At 35.9% G+C, this 23989-nt stretch overlaps 1 pseudogene; it reads right to left on the reverse strand.

The window, feature by feature from the left end:
• Positions 1 to 12453: 12453 nt before the first annotated feature.
• Positions 12454 to 20224, reverse strand: LOC136386449 (eukaryotic translation initiation factor 1 pseudogene; annotated as a pseudogene).
• Positions 20225 to 23989: the final 3765 nt, after the last annotated feature.

Below are 23989 nucleotides of genomic sequence, written 5' to 3' on the forward strand. Positions count from 1 at the left end.
ATTAACTGAAGAATAGAAAATATAACAAATAATAGAGTTATAATGAAGTCAACAGAAGTTTATATTCAATTTTAAAATATTGATTTATATATATAATATTGATATATTTTGAGTTTCTTAATTGAGTTTTAAGAAACTCAATTCCTGTGTTACACCAATATTTTAGAAAATTATTTGACTTTGTGTGATGGGCACAACACAATCAACAGTTCAAAAATCTTTTCAAAAGAAAGAAAATGCTTTGGCACTGCCAAGCCATGATGAAAGATGCCAACTTGCAAAAAGGATAAAACATTTTTAGGAGTTGCACAGACCAACCTCCTGGTTGGTGAGAACAATGGACTTTAAAAGCATACCTGGCCTGACCTGTGGAGGCACAGTGTAGAAAGCATTGACCTGGAATGCTGACCCCGGACTTGCCTGTTCAAGGCACATTACAAGAAGGAAGTTGATGTTTCCTGCTCCTTTTCCTACCTTTCTCTCTCCCTCTTCTCTCTCTAAAATCAATAAAATCTTCTTTAAAAAGCTGTCTAAAAAAATCATACATGGCTTTGAAACCCAGATTTCCACTTACTAGCTATCTGAACTTGGACAAATTATTTTACATCTAAATTTCTTCATCTGTAATATGGAAGAGTAGTGACAATGGTGATGGTGATGATGATAATGATACTTCTAGCTGTCATGATGATTAAATGACATAATCATCTTACCATTGTGCCTGACCCATAGTTACTACTTATAAGTATAAAATATTATTAGTTTTATCATCAACACTAGCATCACTTTTAGATACATTGCCTTCTCTTCACAGTACTTTCTAAAGTAATAATTTTTAAACTTTATTCTGCCTCAGAAATGCCTGGAGGCTTTGCTAAACCACAGCTTTCCAGGCCCCACTCCCAGGTTTTTTGATTTAGAAGGTGTGTGGTGAGGCCTAAGAATTTACATTTCTGCAAGTTCCCAGATGCAGCTGATACTGCTGGTCCAAGGACCACACTTGGAGAACTACTGTTCTAAGGCATTCAGGTCAGGTTTTAATGTACCTCTTTTAAAAATGAAATAAATCAATGTAAGTGCTTTATTGAACAATCAGAACTCATGGCATAAAATGTGAAATCATCTTTATCTTGCCTCCCACTGTTGCTTTAATATTTATTCAGCAATGAAAGATCTTCCCTTTCTCATAGATAAAATCCTGAGCAGATGTAAACTTTGAAAACACTCTCAATGGGGCAATCGGTCAAATATTAAGGCTTATCTGAGCCAGTGCTTGCCACTGAGAAGAGAACTACTTATACAGGAACATTTTAAGTAGGCTCGTGACCCACTCTAGGTAAAAATACAGACAATAGAAGCTTCAAAATTGGCTGAAAAAGTAGCTGAAGAGCCTACTCAGTTTTGAAGTGGTGTAGACTTGGTGGCTTTTTTTTTCTTCCTTCTACCTTGTGAAAAGAAGAAAACTGTCTCTGAAAGAAGAAAACTATAATACAGGGGTCCCCAAACTACAGCCCGCGGGCCACATGCGGCCCCCTCAGGCCATTTATCCGGCCCCCACCGCTCTTCTGGAAGGGGCACCTGTTTCATTGGTGGTCAGTGAGAGGAGCATAGTTCCCATTGAAATACTGGTCAGTTTGTTGATTTAAATTTACTTGTTCTTTATTTTAAATATTGTATTTGTTCCCGTTTTGTTTTTTTACTTAAAAATAAGATATGTGCAGTGTGCATAGGGATTTGTTCATAGTTTTTTTTATACTCCAGCCCTCCAACGGTCTGAGGGACAGAGAACTGGCCCCCTATGTAAAAAGTTTGGGGACCCCTGCTATAATATGTGGGGGATGGCTTTAAAAACACCATAAACAAGGGCAGTTACTCCAGTGATTTCTGAAACTGAAGCACTGATGGCTGAGAGAAACTTAAAGATCTTTTGCAGTCAAACCAATCTGAAATGTTAGAAAGACATACCCACCCTAGTCAATGTTTCATTATATAACAGAAATATAGGGAAATTAGAAAATAAATTTCTACCCAAAAGCTGGAGATAAAACCAGGGTTAAATAAAGCTGTGATTGATAATACTTAAGTAGAGGGGAAAGTGCCTGATTAGTCCTACAGTTAGTTGAAATCCATTTGGATTTCAAACAATAGATAAGGCTCTATCTTTGAAAGTATTCTCCAAGTTTTAGGGAATAAAATAAATATAAGATAGGAAATATAAAAATTTAAACACTGAAACTGGAATTCTAAATTTAAAAAGGTAAAACAAAATAATTTAGAAATAAAAATTTCCAGATATTTTTATGTAGAATAATAAAAACTGAGCTAATTTGTATTTCCCCGTGAGTCTATATTTTAGATCAGATTCTTTTATAACCCTCTAAGAAATATGAAGCACCTACTATGTGTGAGGAACTATACTAAGTGCTTTGCCAATAATATGTTTTTGAGTAATAGAAACATGTACTGTATGTATGAATCAGGGCAAGTAAAATGAGATGCTGAAATAAACAATCCCACAATGTTTCTGACATGATACAGTCTTGTTTTCTCTCATGTCTCAGTGTATTCAGATATTGGTGAGTGGATTTCCATTGAGTACTCCAAGCAGTGATTTAGAAACATAGATCTGTATATTTAGTAATTCCCATTATATAAAGCTTCTTCAGAATTCTGTGCTAGATCCACTTTATTCCTCTAGTCAACAAGCCACATGGGATGTTTCATAGCCAAGCCTAGATGAAGTATATATCATTCCAACTCATATTGTGCTGGCCAGAACCCATCATGGCATATGATAATAAGAATAGGAGACAACTATTGATTTGGGGTTTAGTGAAGTCTCTGTAAATAACACTTAAATTTTATAAAGCAAAACTAAGTTGGTGAAGTCATGGGGAAGTTAGATTCATGAAAGCCTGTCTACAATATTTATTGCTGCTTTAATCTTTCCAGAAAACTGGTTACTGTCGGGAATAACAATTAGAGAATGTGTCTCTGGCTGGTTTGTTATATTTGCTATATTTCTTTCAACAGTTGTTTGACAGTATTTGTGTGTGTGTGTGTGTGTGTGTGTGTGTGTGTGTGTGTGTGCTTCTGATTCTTCCTCTTTGTTAGTGCACAGTCACTGGGTGGATATACAGCAGTACTTTAGCAAATGCCAGAGCATTTCTGCTGGATGCCAAAGGCAGCCAAAGTACCACAAGCAGTTATATAGCTTAATATCTACAACTCAGTACCATACCATATGTTTTTTTTTTTTCCCCCAAAAGTCAGGTATTTGTCACCAGCTTTCTTTGATCTGGGTTATTATCACAGAAATGGGGAGTTTAGGAATTGCCAGGTTATGAGAGAAACATGATCAAATTTGTATCTTAGTTAAAGCAAAAAGAAGATAGAATTTGTTGTCTTCCTTTCTGTTCCCTTTTCTTCATTCCTTCCCAGCCCATTCTCTTCAAATAAAACCTTTTAATTTCAGTTCCTACTGCTATCTGTTATTCCTCCCAAAATGGCCTGTAATTACAGTTACTTATACTTTAGTGTGAATGAGTTGAGTGCTTCTATACCTCATGGAAGCTTTTGTGTTTTAAAAACTGATCAGTCTTGCCCTGGCAAGGTAGCTCAGTTGGTTCGAGTGTCAGCCCAACATGCCAGGGTTTCAGGTTGGATCCCTAGTCAGAGCATGTACCGGAATTCATGGGTAAAAGGGACAACAAATCAATATTTCTGTCTCTCTTCCAAAAGGGGAAACCCTGTGGTTCTGGATCAGAAATTACCGTGTTTCCCCATGTATAAGACGCACCCTGTTCCAAAAAATCAGTGGTCTAAAAACTGGGTGCATCTTATACAGTAGTTGTAGATTTTTTTTATTTGTATTTCTCACTATTTCGCACTTGTTTTTGCCTCATCATGGATTTTTTTTAACTTGTATTTCCTGTTTTTTTGCACTTGTCTTTTTTACAAATTTTGGGACCCCAAATTAAGGTGCATCTCATACATGGGAGCGTCTTATACGTGGGGAAATACGGTATATATACATGTAAAATTCCTTAGCTATATCCACTGAGAGGGCCTAGAAAGAGGGATATCCAGTAGTAATAAAATAAGTGTACTGAGCATGAAGATCGTGGTTTCTAAATACCACTCTCAAAAAAAAAAAAAAAGAGGTGGTATGTTAAAAAGGCATGGTATTCAAACTAAAAGAGTGTTCAAGAGCTAAAGTTTAGCAACTTAAGCAAAAATAAATGATGATAGTATTATATTAAAACATATCCATGTATCCATAGTGATATTAATAAGTGATAGGTCTGTATCCTGACTGTGGTGGTGGTTACACAGATCTATAAATGTAATAAAGTTTCATGGAACTACACACAAATATGAGGGATAAAATGAGAGAGATAAAATGAGAGAGAGCATGTAAAAACTTGTGAAATTCAATATGTTTCATAGTTTAGTTAAGATATTTTATGCTAATGCTAATTTTCTGTTTTGGTAATGCATTATGCCTATGTAAGATATTATTTTTGGAGGAAGGGTATAAGAAAACTCACTGCACTATTTTTCTGGCTTCCTGTGAGTCTAAAATTATTTCAAATGAATATTTTTTAAAACATAAATAAATAAATGAGAAGAAACAAATTTCCCTTCCAAATAATAAATGTTGACAGAATTAGGGAAATAACCACCAGTATACTGTGGTAATATATATGATATGCTATTATATATATGCATATATATATATGCTACTATAGTAATAATTGCCAGAGGCAAAATTCACTGGTGCATTCTCAGATTGTTAGGCAACAGTTTAAGGAGAAACTATATCCTCCAAAATATATATTGAATTCCAAAGAAAAAAATAGTAAATTTATAGTGAGGAAACCTGGCAGACATCTCCTTAACCAAATGATCAAGGTTAACATTATGTGTCTCCTGATATTATGCACTGGGAAGAGTATACCATCTTTATGGTAGTCTTTTCAAAACCTCATAAACTCTGTCTAATCATATGAAAACACTATATAAAACTAAATTGAGGGCTTGCCTTCCCAGGATACCTAACCAGTACTCTTCAAAATGTTAAGGTCAAGAAAGAAAAAGCCAGGTAACTGTTACAGATTATAGCACGCTAAGGAGATATGATGACTAGCTGCAATGTGAGATCCTGACTTGGATCCTGGTACAGAAAAAGGCCATTAGTGAAAAAAGAGAAATTTGAACAAAGTCTGTAGTTTAGTTAATAGTATTGTATCAATGTTAATATCTTGGTTTTGATAAATATGCCATGGTTTTGAAAGATGGAAGCTAGATGAAGAGTGTATGGAGATTCTCTGTATTATTCTTGCAATTTTTATGTAAGTGATGTAGAAGAATATTTAATAATATATAAAAATGAATTGTACCTATGCTGGAAATGATTTTCTTTTCTTTTTTTTTTTTTTTTGTATTTTTCTGAAGTGAGAAGTGGGGAGGCAGAGAGACAGACTCCCGCATGCACCCAACCGGCATCCACCTGGCTAACCTACTAAGAGGCAATGGATACTCTGCCTATCTGGGACGTTGCTCTGTTGCAACCAAATCCATTCTAGCAACTGAGGCAGAGGCCATGGAGCCATCCTCAGCACCTGGGCCAACTTTGCTAAATGGAGTCTTAACTGCAGGAGGGGAAGAGAGAGATAGAGAGAAAAGAGAGGGGGAAGGATAAAGAAGCAGATAGTCGCTTCTACTGTGTGCCCTGGCTGGGAATTGAACCCATGACTTCCACATGCCGGGCCAAAGCTCTATCACTGAGCCAGGGTGGGAATGAATGATTTTTCAATCTCTTCTTTACTGATCTTTTCTTCATTAGTAATGTAATGTCTATGACGTTTTCTCCAGGAAGCAGCAGAAGAAAATATCATTGAGTAAGGGGACTGTGAATCTGAATAGGTCAGTTTCCAGTTTTGCTAAGTTTATCAAATTTTGCCAGGATATATATTTCTTTTAAAAATAATGTATTTTTTGCCCTGGCCGGTTGGCTCAGCGGTAGAGCATTGGCCTGGCATGCTGGGGACCCGGGTTTGATTCCCGGCCAGGGCACATAGGAGAAGCGCCCATTTGCTTCTCCACCCCACCCCTCCCCCTCCTTCCTCTCTGTCTCTCTTTTCCCCTCCCGCAGCCAAGGCTCCATTGGAGCAAAGATGGCCCAGGCACTGGGGATGGCTCCTTGGCCTCTGCCCCAGGCGCTAGAGTGGCTCTGGTTGTGGCAGAGTGACGCCCCGGAGGGGCAGAGCATCGCCCCCTGGTGGGCAGAGCGTCGCCCCTGGTGGGCGTGCTGGGTGGATCCCGGTCAGGCGCATGCGGGAGTCTGTCTGACTGTCTCTCCCCATTTTCAGCTTCAGAAAAATACAAAAAAAAAAATAATAATGTATTTTTTCATATTTATTTATTTAATTATTTTTAAACAAATGAGAGGCATGGAGGTGAGAGACAGACTGCCACATGTGCCTCGACTTGGATCCACCCAGAAACCCCCCCATCTGGGGTTGATGTTCCACCCATTTGGGGCTGCTGCTTCATTGCTTGGCAACAGCCATGGAGCCATCTTCAGTACTGGGGGCCAACTTGCTTATTCGAGCCATGGCTGTGGGAGGGAAAGAGAGATGAGAGAGGGGAGGAGAAGCAGATGGTCACTTCTCCTGTGTTCCCTGACTGGGAATCAAACACAGTACTTTCACATGCTGGACTGACACTCTACTGCTGAGCCATTCAGCCAGGGCCATATTTTTTTCTATTTCCAAGAGATACACATTTTAATTAGAGAATACCAAAAATCACAAATAACATTATGTAAAACACTCATAATCCCAGCCCTCAGATATTACTGCTAATATTCTTTTCTATGTGATACATACACATTCGTGTGCACACATATATACACATGCCTCCTTTATAGCCTAGCATAATACTTGCCACATAGTAGATACTCATAAATAGTTTGTGAGTTTAAAAATTAGTATATATGTTAAATCAATTTTACATCATAAGACATCATGTAGCAAGGACTTTCATATCAGAAAGACTTTGGTTTAAGGCCTAGTTATTTTTCTTTCTTCCTTCCTCTTTTTCTTTTATTCCTTCCTTCTTTTATTTTCATTCCTTTATCTTTCTTTTTTTACTTTATTAAATCCTTATTGAGTATTTGCATTGTACTAGGCACTGTGCTAAACTCTGGTGATAGTCACAAATAAAAAAAAAGACATGGCTTCCCTTATAGTATAAGATTAAATGACATAAAAACACACAAAAAAATGTAAAGTTGCAGTTGTGCTAAGTTTTATGAGGCAGAGATTCATAGTGAGTTGAAAGCCTATAATAGAGGAGTCAAGGATAACTTTTTCAAGTCAGTGATACTTGAATTGAGATTTGAAACCTGAATTGAAATTAACCAAGTGAGAGAGGAAGCAAAAAATAATAATAGGTGTGAAGGCCCTGGCATTGGTTGGGGGACAGTGCATTTATTAAACTATCATAGATAGACTGTAGAGTGATGAAGAGATTGGGCTATGAGGCTGGGGAAATAGGTAGGGAGCAGAATATGCAAGGCTTTGTTGGTTGTAATAATAATATTATATATATATTTCTTTAGTTTACTAAGAAATAACAAGTTGCTGAGAGCTTTTTGGTGGTAAAATTAAAGGCATACCATGGAGATATTGCAAGTTTGATGTCAGACCAATGTAATAAAACATATATTGCAATAAAACAAGTTACACAAGTTTTTTGGTTTCCCAATGTATATAAAATTATCCTCATATTATACTGTAGACTATTAAATGTGCAATATCATTATGTCTAAAAACAATGTACATATCTTAAAATACTTTATTGCTAAAAAATGCTAACCATCATCTGAGCTTTCAGCAAGTTATAATTTTTTCCTTATGGAGGTTCTTGCTTGGTTGATGGCTGCTGACTGATCAGGGTGGTAGTTGCTGAAGGCTCGGGTTGCTGTGGCAATGTCTTAAAATAGGATAACAATTAAACTTTGCCACATAGAGTGATACTTTATGCCATAAACAATTTCCCTATAGCATGCAGTCTCTTTGATATTATTTTTTTTTACCCATAGTAAAACTTCTTTCAAAACCAGAGATGATCCTCTCAAACCCTACTGCTACTTTTTTAACCAAGTTAATGTGATAGTCTAGATGTATTGTTACTATTTTAACAATCTTAACAGCATCTTCACCAGTAGATTCCATCTCAAGAAACCACTTTGCTTTTCATTAGAAAGCAGCTCTTCACCCATTAAAATTTTTATCATGATAGTACTGCAATTCAATCACCTCTTCAGGCTCCACTTCTAATTCTAGTTCTCTTGATATTTCCTTTTTTTAAAAAATTTTTTTACCTATTAATTTTAGTGAGAGAGGAAGCGAGGGAGAGAAAGAGACAGGAACATCGATCTCTTCCTGTATGTGACCTGACCAGGGATCAAACTTACAACCTCTGTGCTTTGGGATGATGCTCTAACCAACTGAGCTATCTGGCCAGGGCAATCTCTTGATATTTCTATCACATCTGCAGCTACTAAAGTCTTGAACCCCTTAAAGTCATCCATGAGAGTTGGCATAAACTTCTCCCAAACTCCCATTAATGTTGATATTTTGATTTCTTCCAATGAATCATGAATGTTCTTAATGGCATCTAGAATGGTGAATCCTTTTCAGAAAGTTATCAATTTATTTTGCCAGATCCTTCAGAGAAATCACTACCTATGGCAGCTATAGCATTATGAAATGTATTTCTTAAATAAGACTTGAAATTCAAAGTTACTTCTTGGTAGAAGGGCTGAATGTGATGTTAGTGGGCATGAAAACAATATTACTCTCATTGTACATCTCCATCAGATCTCTTGGGTGACCAGATCCATTGTCAATGAATGATGATACTTTAAAAAGAAAATTTTTTTTTTCTGAGCAATAGTTCTTAACAATGGGTTTAAAATAGTCAATAAGCCATGTTGTGAGCAGGTATACTGCCATCCAGTCTTTGTTGTTTCATTTACAGAGCACAGGCAAGGTAGATTTAGCGTAATTCTTAGGGGCCTTAGTATATTTGAAACAGCAAATATGCATTAGCTTTACCTTAAAGTCACCAGCAGCATTAGCCCTAACAAGAGAGTCAGCCTGTCCCTTAAAGCTTCTAACCCAGACATTGACTTCTCCTCTCTAGGTATGCGAGTCCTAGATGACATCTTCTTCCAACATAAGGCTGTTTCTTCTACATTGATAATCGGTTGTTTAGTGTACTCACCTTCATTAATTATGTTAGCTAGATCTCTGGATAGCTTGCTGCAGCTTCTACATCAGTACTGGCTGCTTCATTTGGGACTTTATGTATGTTGTGGCAATGGCTTCTTTCCTTAAATTTCATAAACCAATCTCTGCAAGCTTCAAACTTTTCATATAGTGCTACCTCACCTGCCTCAGCCTTAACAGAATTGAAAAGACTTAGTGACTTGCTCTCAATTAGGCTTTGACTTAAGGGAATGTGGTGGCTGGTTTGATATTCTATCCATACCACTAAAACTTTCTCCATATCAGAAATAAGACTCTCTCTCTCTCTCTCTCTCTCTCTCTCTCTCTCTCTCTCATCATTTGTGCATTCACTGGGGTAGCGCTTTTAATGTTTTCCAAGAACTTCTCCATTGTATCTACAAAATGGCTAACTGTCTGGCACAAGAGGCCTAGATTTTGACCTACCTCAGCTTTCAACATGTCTTCCACACTAAGTTTATTTTTAGATTTTGAATTAAAATGAGAGGCATATGACTTTCTTTTTATTTCACTTGAACTCTGAGAAGTCATTATAGAGTAATCAATTGGTGTAATTTCAATATAGTTGTATTTAAAGAAATAGGGAGGCTCAAGAAGAGGGTGAGAAATGGGAAGCAGGTGATCAGTAGAGCATTCAAGACACACACAACTTTGATCAATTGAGTTCCCTGTCTTATATGGGCACAGTTTATGGCACCCCAAAACAATTATAGTGGTAACATCAAATCTTACTGATCACAAAGCACCATAACAAATACAATAACAATGACAAAGTTTTAAATGTTGCAAGAATTATGACAATGAGACACAGACATGAACCGAGCAAAAGATGTTGGAAAAATAGTTTCAGTAGACTTGCTTTATGCAGGCTTGCCACAAACCTTCAATTTATAAAAATTGCAATAAATGTGAAGTACAATACAGTGAAGCACAATAGTGAGTTATGCCTGTACATGATCAAATTTACATTTTTGAAAGGTTACCCTACTTGCATAATAGACAAATATTAAAGATAGGCTAAGTATAGACTCTAAGCTAGACTGCTTGAGATTGCAGCCCAGCTCTGGTATTTATTAGTTGTGTATATTTAAGCAAGCTACTGAAACTCTCTGGGTTTCAGTTTTCTCATATGTAAAATGGGAAAAATGATAATTCATACTTCATAGGATTGTTATGAAAAATAAAGGAATTTAGCATTGTAAAGCAAAAGCTATTTAAGTGTTGCTAATACAAAGAGTGAGCAGTGAGAAATCAGTTTGGAACCCATTGTCATGAGAAATATGGAGAGAAATTTTATAATACACTGGGCATGTTAAGGTAATGGAAAGATTATTTAAAAAGATGACTTTCAGGTTTCTGACTTATGTGAATGGCAGTGTCAATAACAGACAGGGAAAAGTAAAGTGGCAGTATATGCTAGCTGTGTGATATTGCACATATGAAGTTTCCTCTCCTCATCTGTAAAAGAAAAATATAACATGGTCTTTATGAACTCTTATTAATTTTACATACATAATCCCATCAGATAAAATTGATAACTGTTTGCTTGACCCATGATGGTGCAGTAGATAAAATGTCGACCTGGAGTGTTGAGATCACTGGTTCAAATCCCTGGGCTTGCCTGGTCAGGGTACATATGAGAAGCAATGAACTATGAGTTGATGGTTCTCACTCCCGCCCCACAAAAGCAATAAATAAGAATCTTTTTAAAAAATTGATAACTTTGTTTCTCAGTCCTTATATCTTTTATTTCTTATTCTATTCTTGGCTGGTGCCTCTAGTGACATGTTCAATAGCAACAGTAGTAATGGGCATCCTTCTCTTATTCCTGATTTTAGAAGGTATGCTTCTAAACTTTCAAAATAATTGCAAATTTTTTTGTAAATTTTTGTTTAATATTCTATCAATATATAAGAAAATCTTCCTGTTTAAGGGCTTAAACTAAACCCTTTGAGCATAAATGGATCTTAAATGCTATTTTTTTCAGCATTCATTGACATGATTATATGAATTTCCTCTCTTAATCTATGAATCTGTAAATTAATAAACTTTTTAATACAAAACCTCCTTACCATAATGCCAAAAATAAAAATATAAAAAAAATATGGTAGAAATTCTCTAGCAACATTTGCGTCTGGTGCCTTTTATGGGAAAAGATATTTAATGAATTACTTGATGATTTTAATGATTTCGAATGTAGGGTTTTGTTTCTTTTTAAATCAATTTTGATACAAAACATTATTTATATTATTTAAATATTTAAATTTTAGCGTAATATTTTTTTATAATTCTCTTAGGTGATTAAAAAATCAATCACTGGATATATAGCTATGCTCCTTTTTTTTATTCTGAAAACAAGTTTATATAAATAAGGGTTTAAATACATTACTTAACATTAAAACTGAAGGAGAATAAAGAACCCAAAATCAGTTTGCTACATCATATGAACTCGGGCAGCTGTTTCTAGTAAGTTGCAAGCTCTAATGTGAATTACATGGCTCACACACCAGTTTGAAATTTGTTCCTTTGTCAAGAGTTTAATTCTGATTGAAGGTTAGCCTCACATTCTGGTGCTTGGGCCTCAATTAGCTAAGATATGTTTGTTGAAAAAGACCTTGGTGACAAGCCAAAAAAGTCTTTATTACCTCACTAGCGGGAAGGTGGCTGTTTTAAGCTCCACCCACCTAGACAGGTTAGAGATCTTTGATTACCAAAGGCTCCCTCTAGTGGTACACATGCTGTTGCTGCCTCTCCTCTCATCTTCACCAAAGACTGTTTGGGTGGTGACTTTTTTTATGGTAGAGAATTCTTCAGAGGAGCTTATGGCTAGACATAGCCATTTGTTATGTTGGGGCTCTGGGCTTGGCTGAAACATCACGTTATTGCTTTGTTTCAGGCTGAACACTCCACGTGCCTACTGCTTGACATCTGTTTAAAGGAGGGACTTCAAGACTAGACAGCATGGCTCTGTTAGTTTATTGCATGAAGGAGTTACACTAGTTTAAGGTAAAAGCAGACCCTAAATGGTTATATTATACAAGCTGTGAGATTTTTAAACTTGTGACAAAGGACAGAAGGGAAATTCTACTCATTGCAAGGAAATCTCACTTAAACTTCAGTGAGCCCAAAGCACTTAAAACCTATAAACCTTCAGCTGGTCGTCCTTAGGCAGTCCAGTCTCTATGAGGAAGTGGCACATGTTTTTGTTCTGGTCACCCTGTAGCTGAGTTACTTCTTCATATTATAAATGCTCAGTTATAGTACCACTGCAAGGAAATTTCTCCTTAAACGCCTTCACTAGTTTCCTTTTATTGTAATCATCAGCAATCCATTGGACAGTAGTGAAAGTCTTCCTGCTGTTTCTCAGTTGAATTCTTATATGGATATCATCCTCAGTGCCAGCAGGAAACAGATCATTACCTTTATTTGCATCAGCAAAGAGGTCAAAAGAGTGAAGGTTCTGGGCCTTGGTTAGGTGGCTCAGTTGCTTAGACCATTGTCTTACACACCAAGGTTGTGGGGGTTCAAACCTTGGTCAGAGCACATACAAGAATCACCCAATGACTGCATAAATAAGTGAAACAACAAATTGATGGTTCTCTCTCCATCTCCCTTCTCTCTCTCTAAAATCCATTATTTAAAAAAAAAGAAAGAGTAAAGGTTCTAGATAGTGGGCATACTATACAGTGCTATGATTCTGGGACAAGCAGGGGGTGGGACCTCGGAAACAAGGGCTCAGAGTAAGAGGTTGCTGATTCTGGTGGCTGCTCAGTAACTGGATGCTCCATTTATTTCCTAATACAGTTTATTTGTGCTCTCACTTTTATTAAGTCTTAATAAAAGTTTGTTGGTTTCCTCCTGAAAAGTAAAAATCCAGGATGAGATGGCTTCACTAATAAATGCTACCAAATATTCAAAGAAGATTTGATGCCTATCTTTCTCAAATTTTTTCAAAAGATTAAAGAAAGGGCAATACTTTCTAATATATTTTATGATGCCAACATAATTCTGATACTAAACCCTGGCAAGGTAAAACACAAAGAGAAAACTACAGACCAACCAATATCTGTGATGAATACAGATACAAAAATTTTAAACAAATACTACAAGTCAAATACAACAACACATATAAAAATAATACATCATGATCAAGTGAAGTTCATTCCAGGGGCACAAGAATAGTTGAACATATGCAAATTGACCAATGTTACACACTACATAAACAAACAAAATGATAAAAATGATAGGATCTTATCAATAGATGCAGAAAAAGCATTTGATAAGATATAACATCTGATTATGATTAAAATACTCAATTAAATGGGTATAGAAGAAAGGGATCTCAACATAATAAAGGTCATATATGACAAACCCTCAGATAATATCAAACTCAATGGTGAAAAACTGTAAGCTTTTTCTTTAAAATCAAGAACAAGGAAAGGATGTTCACTCTTACACTCTTATTCAACATAGTACTGAAAGTTCTAGCCAGAGCAATCAGGCAAGAGAAATAAAAGGCACCCAAATTGGGAATGAAGAAATAACGTTGCAGATGACATGATTTTTTTTATATAGAAAACCCTAAAGACTTCATCCAAAAACTATTAGAAACAATAAACAAATATAATAAAGCTACAGTAGAGTGTGAAACCAATGTACAAAAGTCCATTGCATTCTAAAAAACAAATTTTAAAAATCCTTTTTACAATAGTAACCAAAAGAATAAAATACCTAAGGATAAACTTAACAAAGGTGTGAAGGACTTATATACTGAAAACCACAAAACATTATTAAAAGACAATGAAATGACCTGGCCAGATAGCTTGGTTGGTTACAGCATCGTTCCTAAGCATAGATGTTTCTGGGCCTATCCCTGATCAGGGCACATACAGAAAAAGCTCAACGCTCATGTCTTTCTCTCTCTCTCTCTCTCTCTCTCTCTCTCTCTCTCTCTCTCTTTCTCTCTCTCTTTCTCTCCCTTCTTCTCTCTCTAAAAATCAATAAAGTAGGCCCTGGCCGGTTGGCTCAGTGGTAGAGCGTCGGCCTGGCATGCAGGAGTCCCGGGTTCGATTCCCGGCCAGGGCACACAGGAGAAGCGCCCATCTGCTTCTCCACCCCTTCCCCTCTCCTTCCTCTCTGTCTCTCTCTTCCCCTCCCACAGCTGAGGCTCCATTGGAGCAAAGTTTGCCAGGGCACTGAGGGGCTGCCTCAGGTGCTAGAATGGCTCTGATTGTGGCAGAGCGATGCCCCAAGATGGGCAGAGCATCGCCCCTGGTGGGCATGCTGGGTGGATCCCATTCGGGTGCATGCGGGAGTCTGTCTGACTGCCTCCCCGTTTCCAACTTCGGAAAAATACAATAAATAAATAAATAAATAAATAAATAAATAAATAAAATATTTTAAAAAGGCATTGAAAAATACAGAAAAAAAAAGGAAAGATATTTCATTTTTATCAAGTGGAAGAGCCAACATAGTTTAAATGGCCATATAACTAGAACAATATACAGATTTAATGCAATGCTCCTCAAAATCTCAATGACATTTTTTTAAAGAAATAGAACCAAAAAAAAGCATCAGGTTTGTATAGAACCTCAAAAGACCCCAAATAGCCAAAGCAATTCTGAGAAGAAAAAGAACAAAACTAGAGGTATCAAACACCCTGACTTTAAATTATACTACAAAATGACAATAACCAAAACAGCATGGTATTGGTAGAAAAACAGACACACAAACCAATGGACTAGAATTGAGAACCCATAAATTAATCCACACGTATATGGACAAATAATTTTCCACAAAGAAGCTCAAAATATAAAATGAAGAAAAGAAAGAACTTCAATAAGTGATTCTGGGGAAATTGGAAAGCTATATGCAAAAGAATGAAACCAGACTACTGTTTGTCCCCATATAAAAAAAAATGACTCAAAATGGATCAAAGACCTAAATATAAAATCTGAGACAACAGATTACACAGAAGAAAATATAAGTAATAAACTTGTAGACCTTGGTCCTAGAAAGAATTTTATGAATTTGACTCCAGAGGCAAAGGAAATAAAGGCAAAAATAAATGAATAGAACTATATTTAACTAAGAAGCTTCTGCAACGCAAATGAAACTGACAACAAAACAAAAAGAAAACCAACAGAATGGGAGATGATATTTGCAAAGAACAGCTCTGAGAAGGAGTTAATATCCAAAATATACATATAAAGAACTTACACAACAACACTAAACAAATAATCCAATTAAAAATGGACACAGGACCTGAACAGAAATTTCTCCCAAAAAGACATACAAGTGACCAACAGATATATAAAAAGATGCTCAACTTTACTGTTAGAAAGACTCAAATCAAAACTACAATGAGATACCACTTTACACCTGCTAAAATGGCTGTTATCAATAAGACAGGTAACAATATGTGTTGGAGAGGTTGTTGAGAAAAAGAAACCCTTCATTCACTGCTGGTAGGAATGTAAAATGGTACAGCCACTGTGGAAGAGAGTATGAAAGTTGCTCAAAAATTAAGAATAGAATTACCATGTGACCCAGCAACCCGTCTTCTAGTATTTATCCAAAATTTTTGAAAACATTTATTTGCAGATATATGCACCTCTATGTTCATTGCAGCATTATTCATGGTGGTCAAGACATGAAACCAACTGAAGTGTCCTTCGATAGAGGATTAAAGAAGATGTACCCATATACAATGGCATACTACTCAGCCACAAAAAAAGATAAAATGCTGCCATTTCTGACAACATGGATGGATCTTGAGAATATCATGCTAAGCAAAATAAATCAGACATAAAATGTTAAGAACCATATGATTTCACTCATATGTGGGATATAAAAACTGAAAACAGCAAATAAACAAGGAAACAAACAAAAACTCAGAGACACAGAAAATAGTATGGCGGTAACTAGAGAAAATGGGTTAGGGGACTGAGAAGGGTAAAGGGGGTCAAATATATGGTGACAAAAGAGGATTTGACTTTGGTGGTGAGCACACAATGTAACATACAGATGATATATAATAGAATTGTACAACTGAAACATACATAATTTTATTACCCAATGGCACCCCAATAAATTTAATTAAAAATGTTTGTTTCATTAGTCTTTTCATAGAACCAACTTTTGACTTTATCGAGCTTTTCTATTGCATTTATATATATATTTTATTATTTTTTGTGCTTACAGTATTCTTTTCTTTAAGATTTTGTTTATCAATTTTATGGTTGAGCAGGGACGAGAAGTACCTGCTTCTCTCTAGCTGTTCATTTGTTGCCTGTCATATGTGCCTTGACCAGGTAAGTCCAAGGTTTCAAACTGGTGACCTCAGCATTCCAGATTGGTGCTGTATTCACTACACCACCGTAGGCCAGCCTGCGCTTATTCTTGTTTTCCCTTAATTTTATTTGGGATTAACCCATTTTTATTTTTCTAATTTCTTAAACTGGATGCTTTATTTACATATATTCAAGATTCCTTCATATCTAAACTGAACTCTTCTTATCCTGAGAATGACCTTCCCCCCCTCTGAGGGCCCAAGGCACCTTACCTCATCCTTCGCTCAGAATATCATATATACCTCATTTTAACTTTCTGTGCTGAATCTTACTTTATGTGGAGTCTTAGACTTTCTCATATATTTGAGGTTCCCATTCATAAGTATAAAGACTTCAGATGCCTTTAAATTTGATCACCCTTCCCTTTGTATATTTCCTGTTTGCCCATATTAATAATTATTATTTTAAATATTTGGTCACTATTTCTTCTGATGTAATCACATATTTATCAGTTTCTTTGTTTTCCATTCTCTTTTACATCTAGTCAGATGCCTCTAGATTCTGTTTTCTTCTTTCTGCTATACAGATTTTAAAAGTTCATTTAGTTAGGGCCTGTTAGTAAAAAACTCTCTCCCATTTTGATTTTCTAAAAATGTCTTTTTCTTACCTTCATTCTTAGAATGATAACTTCTAAATTAGCAGTTATTTTTCTCCATTTATTTGAAGTTAATTATCTGACTGTCATCTGCCTTCTGCTCAAACAACTGAGAATTCTACTTTTGTTTCACTAAAGATAATCATACTTCTTTTCTTTGCATACTTTTATAGTCTTTGGTGTTATACAGTTTTACTAGAATGTTTTATATGTAGAGGTCTCATATTTATTTTGCTTGAAAATTTTTATCTTCCTGAATCCAAAGATCCATGTTTTTTGGCCATTCTGAAAAATCCTCAGCCATTCAAATTATGTCCCTACCCACCAATACATGGACCCATCCTCTTTTCTTCTGCATTTGCTTTATATGTATATTGGGCCTTCTCACTCTACCATCCATGTCTCTTGATGTCTCTTCCACTGTTCCATATCTCTGGTTTCGCAGCTGCCCTCTCTATTCCACTCTTCCACTGACTCCAGTACACTCTTTAGTCATTCCATTGCATCTTATTTTGTTTTAATGATTACACTTCTCATTTCTCAAAGTTCTATTTGGTTTATATTCAAATTTCTTGGGGTTTTTTGGGGGGTCTCTTATTCTTGTTTGTATTTTTTTATTCCATCTTTTTTCTTTAAAATTTAAGACACCTATTTTATTTTCTCTTCTTTATAATTTTAATATCTGATTACTGGAAGACCTAATTATGGTTTTGTTATTTGTTTTTATCCTTATTTTTTTACGCTATTCTGCTTCCTTTGTGTGTTTTAATTGTGTTTCTGTGGTATTGCTTGGTCTGCCTTTACAGTGGGCATACTCTGAAGGTATGTCCCATGTTAGTGATTTGTGTTTACTTTTCCCAATTGTTCTCTAGTGCTTAAAATCTAAGACCATTTGCTGTCAATTTACTGATTTGTGATTATTTTAGCCTTGTAATTCTTCAGGCTAATAATTATTAAGGAAGACTTGTTGCTATTTTGTTTTTCCTCAATCAGAAACCAAGCTAAGATTAACACTTTTTTATTTTGGTGTCCCTTTGCCAGCAGGTAGATTATTTTCTAAATTGCTCATTTACTAAGGAAATAACACTTAAAGGATTCCAGCTTAATCCTTGGGTTTCATTTCCAACTCCCATTTCATCAGAGCCCAAGCCTTGTCTTCTGCCCTTTCAGAGAGGTTAAAACTCAAGCTTTTTAACTATAGTGGTCTTCAAATATTTCCAGAGCAGCCATAGAGCCGTTGTCAGCTTATCATTATGGTTTTTAGCGCTCTCTCTCTCTCTCTGTTTTGGCCCTGAGGATTCTTTCTATGTTCTTGTGAGATCAGCCTCATATCTAAAAAGAATGTTGACATTATTTTATCAAGCATTTGTCAATCTTCTGTATACAGAAGTGTTTAACATATCAACCTTGTCAAATTGCTATAAATGGAGCTCTCTGATAGTTCTTTGCATTGTCTAGGGAAGGAGAAAATTTCTCTTTTCCCTTCTTAGTTTTTCTGTCTAGTCTCATAATTAAGTTGACGTGGGACAGATTAACAAGAGAAAAATCAAATAAAAATTTAATAACATGTATACCTCCTGAATATATGGGTCTCTCCCATATATGCAAGGAAACTGAGTAACTCATCAAATTGACTGAAGCCATACCTTAAATCAGTGGTCCCCAACCCCCAGGCCGTGGACCAGTACCAGTCCATGGGACATTTGGTACTGGTCCGCAGAGAAAGAATAAGTTACTTACATTATTTCTGTTTTATTTATATTTAAGTCTGAACGATGTTTTATTTTTAAAAAATGACCAGATTCACTCTATTACATCCATCTAAGACTCACTCTTGATGCTTGTCTCGTAAGTTTGACAATTATATTTAAAAATACCACAGTTTACACGCCGGTCGCATAATTTTATTTTGTGCATTTATCCATCCCACCCTAAAGGCTGGTCCATGAAAATATTTTCTGACATTAAACAGGTCCATAGCCCAAAAAAGGTTGGGGACCACTGCCTTAAATAACATCTTTATCTAAATACAAAAGATGTTGGGGATGAAGGAGCCAGTTATGGGAGGTTACCAGGAAGAGCACAGTCAACAAAAACAAAGTTGTGCATATACATCATTGCCTTCTGCATTGATACAGGTTTCTAGAAATAACACGACCCCTCTCTTCCAAGAACAGCTGGGGAGACACACGTACAAATGCCTATTTCCCTTATACATGCAAGTGTCCTTTATGAAGATAATTTCTACTTTGTTTTCAGATCTTTTCCCATGTCTGCTATTCCTTAAAAATAACCAGCCTAAAATAATTCTTATGTGAAAGAGGCATATTTTAGGGTAACAATTCTGGTCCCTTATAATTTCTATTAGTTAATGCTATGCTTATCTAATATAACTTAACTGGATATATTTGCAATATTTCTCTATTATAACGATATGTTGAGGGGTTCAGAACAGGTTTCCCTAAGATGTGCTACTTTATCATGTGAATTATTTTGAGCTGAAGGAAATCAAGAACCTGTGAAACTTCTACCTCTTCCTTAAAAAAATTCAGTTGGGGGATCTTGCCCATTATAAGAGATATTACCAGAAGTAAATTGTAATGATCTATGTATAGGGCAGAACAAATATCTCATTACTGAACATCTCATTACTCAACATTGTCATCTTGAGAATGACCTTGTTTCCTCTGAAGCCCCCATTTGCCTTACTCAGAATGTCATACAAACCTCATTTTTACTTTCTGTCTCTGAACCTCTCGTGTGTGTGGGATGACAAGATAAAAAATCTAAGATGTTCTAGATTCAATTATAGCAGGTAAGAAGAGATTGGGAGAACGAGACAAGGATATTTAACCAGTTAATAACTATAGGCTAACTAACCAGAAACTGCTCACATACCTGAATATATGCGGAAGCTTTGAACCAACTTCTATAACAACCACCAGATGCCACGGCATCCCGCATATGCGTGAACTTTCAGGACTGTTGCCTCTCATAACAGATCGAATGTAGGAAATGTTTCTTACTCACAGACTGTGCACCTATTTTATCATAGAACTACCCTCACTTCACCTTTTCCTGACCTGCTTATCTGTAGCCAATGTAAAGTACCTGTATTTCAAAACAATTTACACCTTTCTTCCCTAAAACATGATGTATAAAAGCCCCCCATCAACTCCAGAAGGTGGACACATTTGCCTTTTCTATCTAGCCCTGATGCTAGTGGTTTAGACTCTATCTCCCAGGACCTGGCTAGCATTTGCCTGGATAAACCTTTCTTTTGGTAAAGATTTTGGCAGCAAAAATATTTGTTTAACAGCAGTCTCTCACACATGTATGTGGGATTCCCATATGTATTATACATCATACATATATAATTAAATTTGGTCATATTCTCTTGTTAATATTTTTCCTATCTATTTGATTGTTAGACCAGCCAAAAGAACCTACCAGAGTAATGGAGAGTTTCTTCTTCTTCCACAATGTTCTAGAACTTTTTAATCTCCTATTCTACCATAATGCAAACCTTATTGTCAGTGTAGATTCAGATTCAACTAACATGTCTGAACTTCTAACAAAAGTATTCACAGTTAAAACTTTTCAAGACCCTCTGAAATAGGCATTGCTAACCTTAGTGTGAACTCTCTCTAGTTCCAAGAAGGCTATCACTGACTTGAAATAAACTGAGCAGAACATGAGGGCTCAAGGAGCTTAAAATTCTTGATGAGGTACACACACAACAAATGGAATTATTAAATGTATTCTTTTGCTCTAAGTATTTGAAGGAGACCAGAGTTTGGTACCCCAACATATGCCTTTTGGGATATTGATTATTTTAATCTGTTTTTTTTACAGGGACAATGAGAGAGTCAGAGAGAGGGACAGATAGGGACAGACAGACAGGAACAAAGAGAGATGAGAAGCATCAATCATCAGTTTTTCGTTGCGACACCTTGCTCAAGCCAGCGACCTTGGGTCCAAGCTGGTGAGCTTTGCTCAAACCAGATGAGCTTGCACTCAAGCTGGCAACCTGGGGGTCCGAACGTGGGTCCTCTGCATCCCAGTCCGACACTCTATCCACTGTGCCACTGCCTGGTCAGGCTAATCTGGTTATTTTTAAGAAAGAAGACTTAGAAAGAATCTTTGAAAGAATCTTTGACTGTTTTCCTTTACCTACCTAAAGGAATTCAGAAGAGAAAACTATGCTTCAGTATAGGAACCTTAGCATATTCACTTCAGCTCATATAAATGAAATGCAACAGAGAGAAATCTAGCAAGACTGTTGGATTCCCCTCTGTGTCCCATTGTTTCTGGGTGTCCCAGTAAGAACCTGTTCACTACATCTTTACTATTTCTCATGTACCTGTGATTTGCCTACTTTCCCTTTGAAGTCCCAGACCCCTGCCTCCCTCTCCCTAGTTCAAGATAGTATAGAAGTCCTAATTGCCCAATTTGTCCTTGGACCACAGTTTTATGGAGCCCACATATGTGCATATATAATAAGTTTGGTCATTATCTTCTGTTAATCTGTATCATGTTAATTTGATTATTAGTCCAGCCCATAGAATTTAGAAGGGTAGAAGGAAATTTAATTTTCTTGCCCCTACACATTCTCACTGAGAGATAAAAGAATGCCAATGCCTGTATTCCAGTTGAATTGACACTGACTAATATCGTCAGTTATCTTCCTTCAGTGGGTGTAAGGATCTTAACAATTAATGACTTAACCTATTATGAATAGCAATGATGAATAACTGAAAGAAAGATACCTGACAGATAGCCAAAAAAATAAATAAATAATAACAAAGCCTCACATTCCCCACAAGGCTCACACACCGATATGCAACTGAGTACATTTAAAGGGGTTCTAATATGTGTGTGTGTATAAACAATTCTTTGTTTTATTAGATAAGTCCTAAAAGAAAATAAGACATAATACAATATATAGATGATATATTTCATAAATGCACACCTGAAACCTATATCGTTTTATTAACCAATGTCACCCAAATAAGTTGAATTAAAAAAATTTAAATACTGAAAGAGATCTTTTTTGAGATTTTATGCTTTACAGATGCTAAAAGGACATACTAAATCTAAGTTTTCAAGACACATTTTTATCTCAAAATCCTAAAAATAACTATTTAAAGTTTTTAAGGAAATTATTTTAATTAGAAGAAGGTTTATCTGGTTGATTTATTTCAATGTTTTAACTTACTCTTAGTTTACTAAGACTCAATTTTAGATGACTTATGACATCTTCCATGTCTCTTGAAAGCTCGGGTGTGATTAATTGCAGATGTAGTCATTTAATAAAAAAAGGCAATATTAACAATTTTCTTCTAAAACTAGAGCTTCACTTCTGTTATTTTTTATTGATTTTAAATAGAATACATTGTGAATATATTTCTAATTATTTAATGAACTGTAGTTTTGAGGAACATGGCATGATGTTATAGAAATAAGATGCCACTTAGATCTATAATCTCTTTCAGTATTTAAATTTTTTTAATTCAACTTATTTGGGTGACATTGGTTAATAAAACGATATAGGTTTCAGGTGTGCATTTATGAAATATATCATCTATATATTGTATTATGTCTTATTTTCTTTTAGGACTTATCTGATAAAACAAAGAATTGTTTATACACACACACATATTAGAACCTCTTTATAACATTTAAAGAACTTGAATTTACCCCTGCAGTATCTGTTTTTAAATTGCAGCTCTGAGAAAAGATGATTGCACATATAGTTTAACAGAGGGCCCATAGCAATACTGTGGCCCCTGAAGGATTTGCTGCTCACAATGTAGGGCCACTGCCATACCAGACTTCCATCACAGTTTATATATTACATCTTAGTATATTTTTCAGTATTTCCAACAGAGGCCGGTACAGCTATTTGGTAGTAATTTGGGGTCAGAAATCATTAAGCTGAATGAAAAATAATCATAGCTAACATTTACTTGGTGCTTGCTATGTGCTAGATACTTATATGTATTAAGCTCATTTAGCCCTAACAACAATATCATGACGTAAGTACTCTTACTCTCAGCACTACTTTTTTCAGATAGGAGAATTGAAGCACAAAGAAATTAACTGTCCCATAGCTAGTGAGGGGGAAAAATTGAGATTAGGACTCAGGCAATTTGGCCCATCTCTTCATTACTGTGCAATACTGCCTCTTAGAAGCATAGGTAGTCAGATGTCAGGTGACAGGGAAAAGACAAAAATGTCTTATATTTCCATCGAAGTCACATAAAATCGACTTTACAGGGAAGCAATGGAGTCCTGGAGCCCCAGATAGTGTCTGAGACATTGCAAAGCAGTGTTAGGAACTAAATTTGAAGCAGCAATGCAGGACAGCATATAGGAGTCTTTGATTGCAGCAGCTCCAAAGAGATTGTTAACAATTGTTCATTGTTGTTTCAACATTTGCTGGAGTGCTTCTGATGCCTTCAAAACTCAGGAACTAACTATATACGTGAGTCTTTACATCTTTTACTTAATTCTCATAACTGTCCATGGAGGCTGATACAATTTTGACCTATTTTGCAGATTACAAAACTGAGACCATAAGAAAGAACTAACTTGCCTAAGATTATACAGCTAAGTAAATTACATAACTGGGCTTTCACCTAATTCTTTGAGACTTCAAAACCTATGCTTTTTCGCCTGACCAGGTGGTGGCGCAGTGGATAGAGCGTCGGACTGGGATG

Source organism: Saccopteryx leptura, chromosome X (genome assembly GCF_036850995.1).
Source record: "Saccopteryx leptura isolate mSacLep1 chromosome X, mSacLep1_pri_phased_curated, whole genome shotgun sequence".
NCBI lineage: Eukaryota > Metazoa > Chordata > Mammalia > Chiroptera > Emballonuridae > Saccopteryx > Saccopteryx leptura.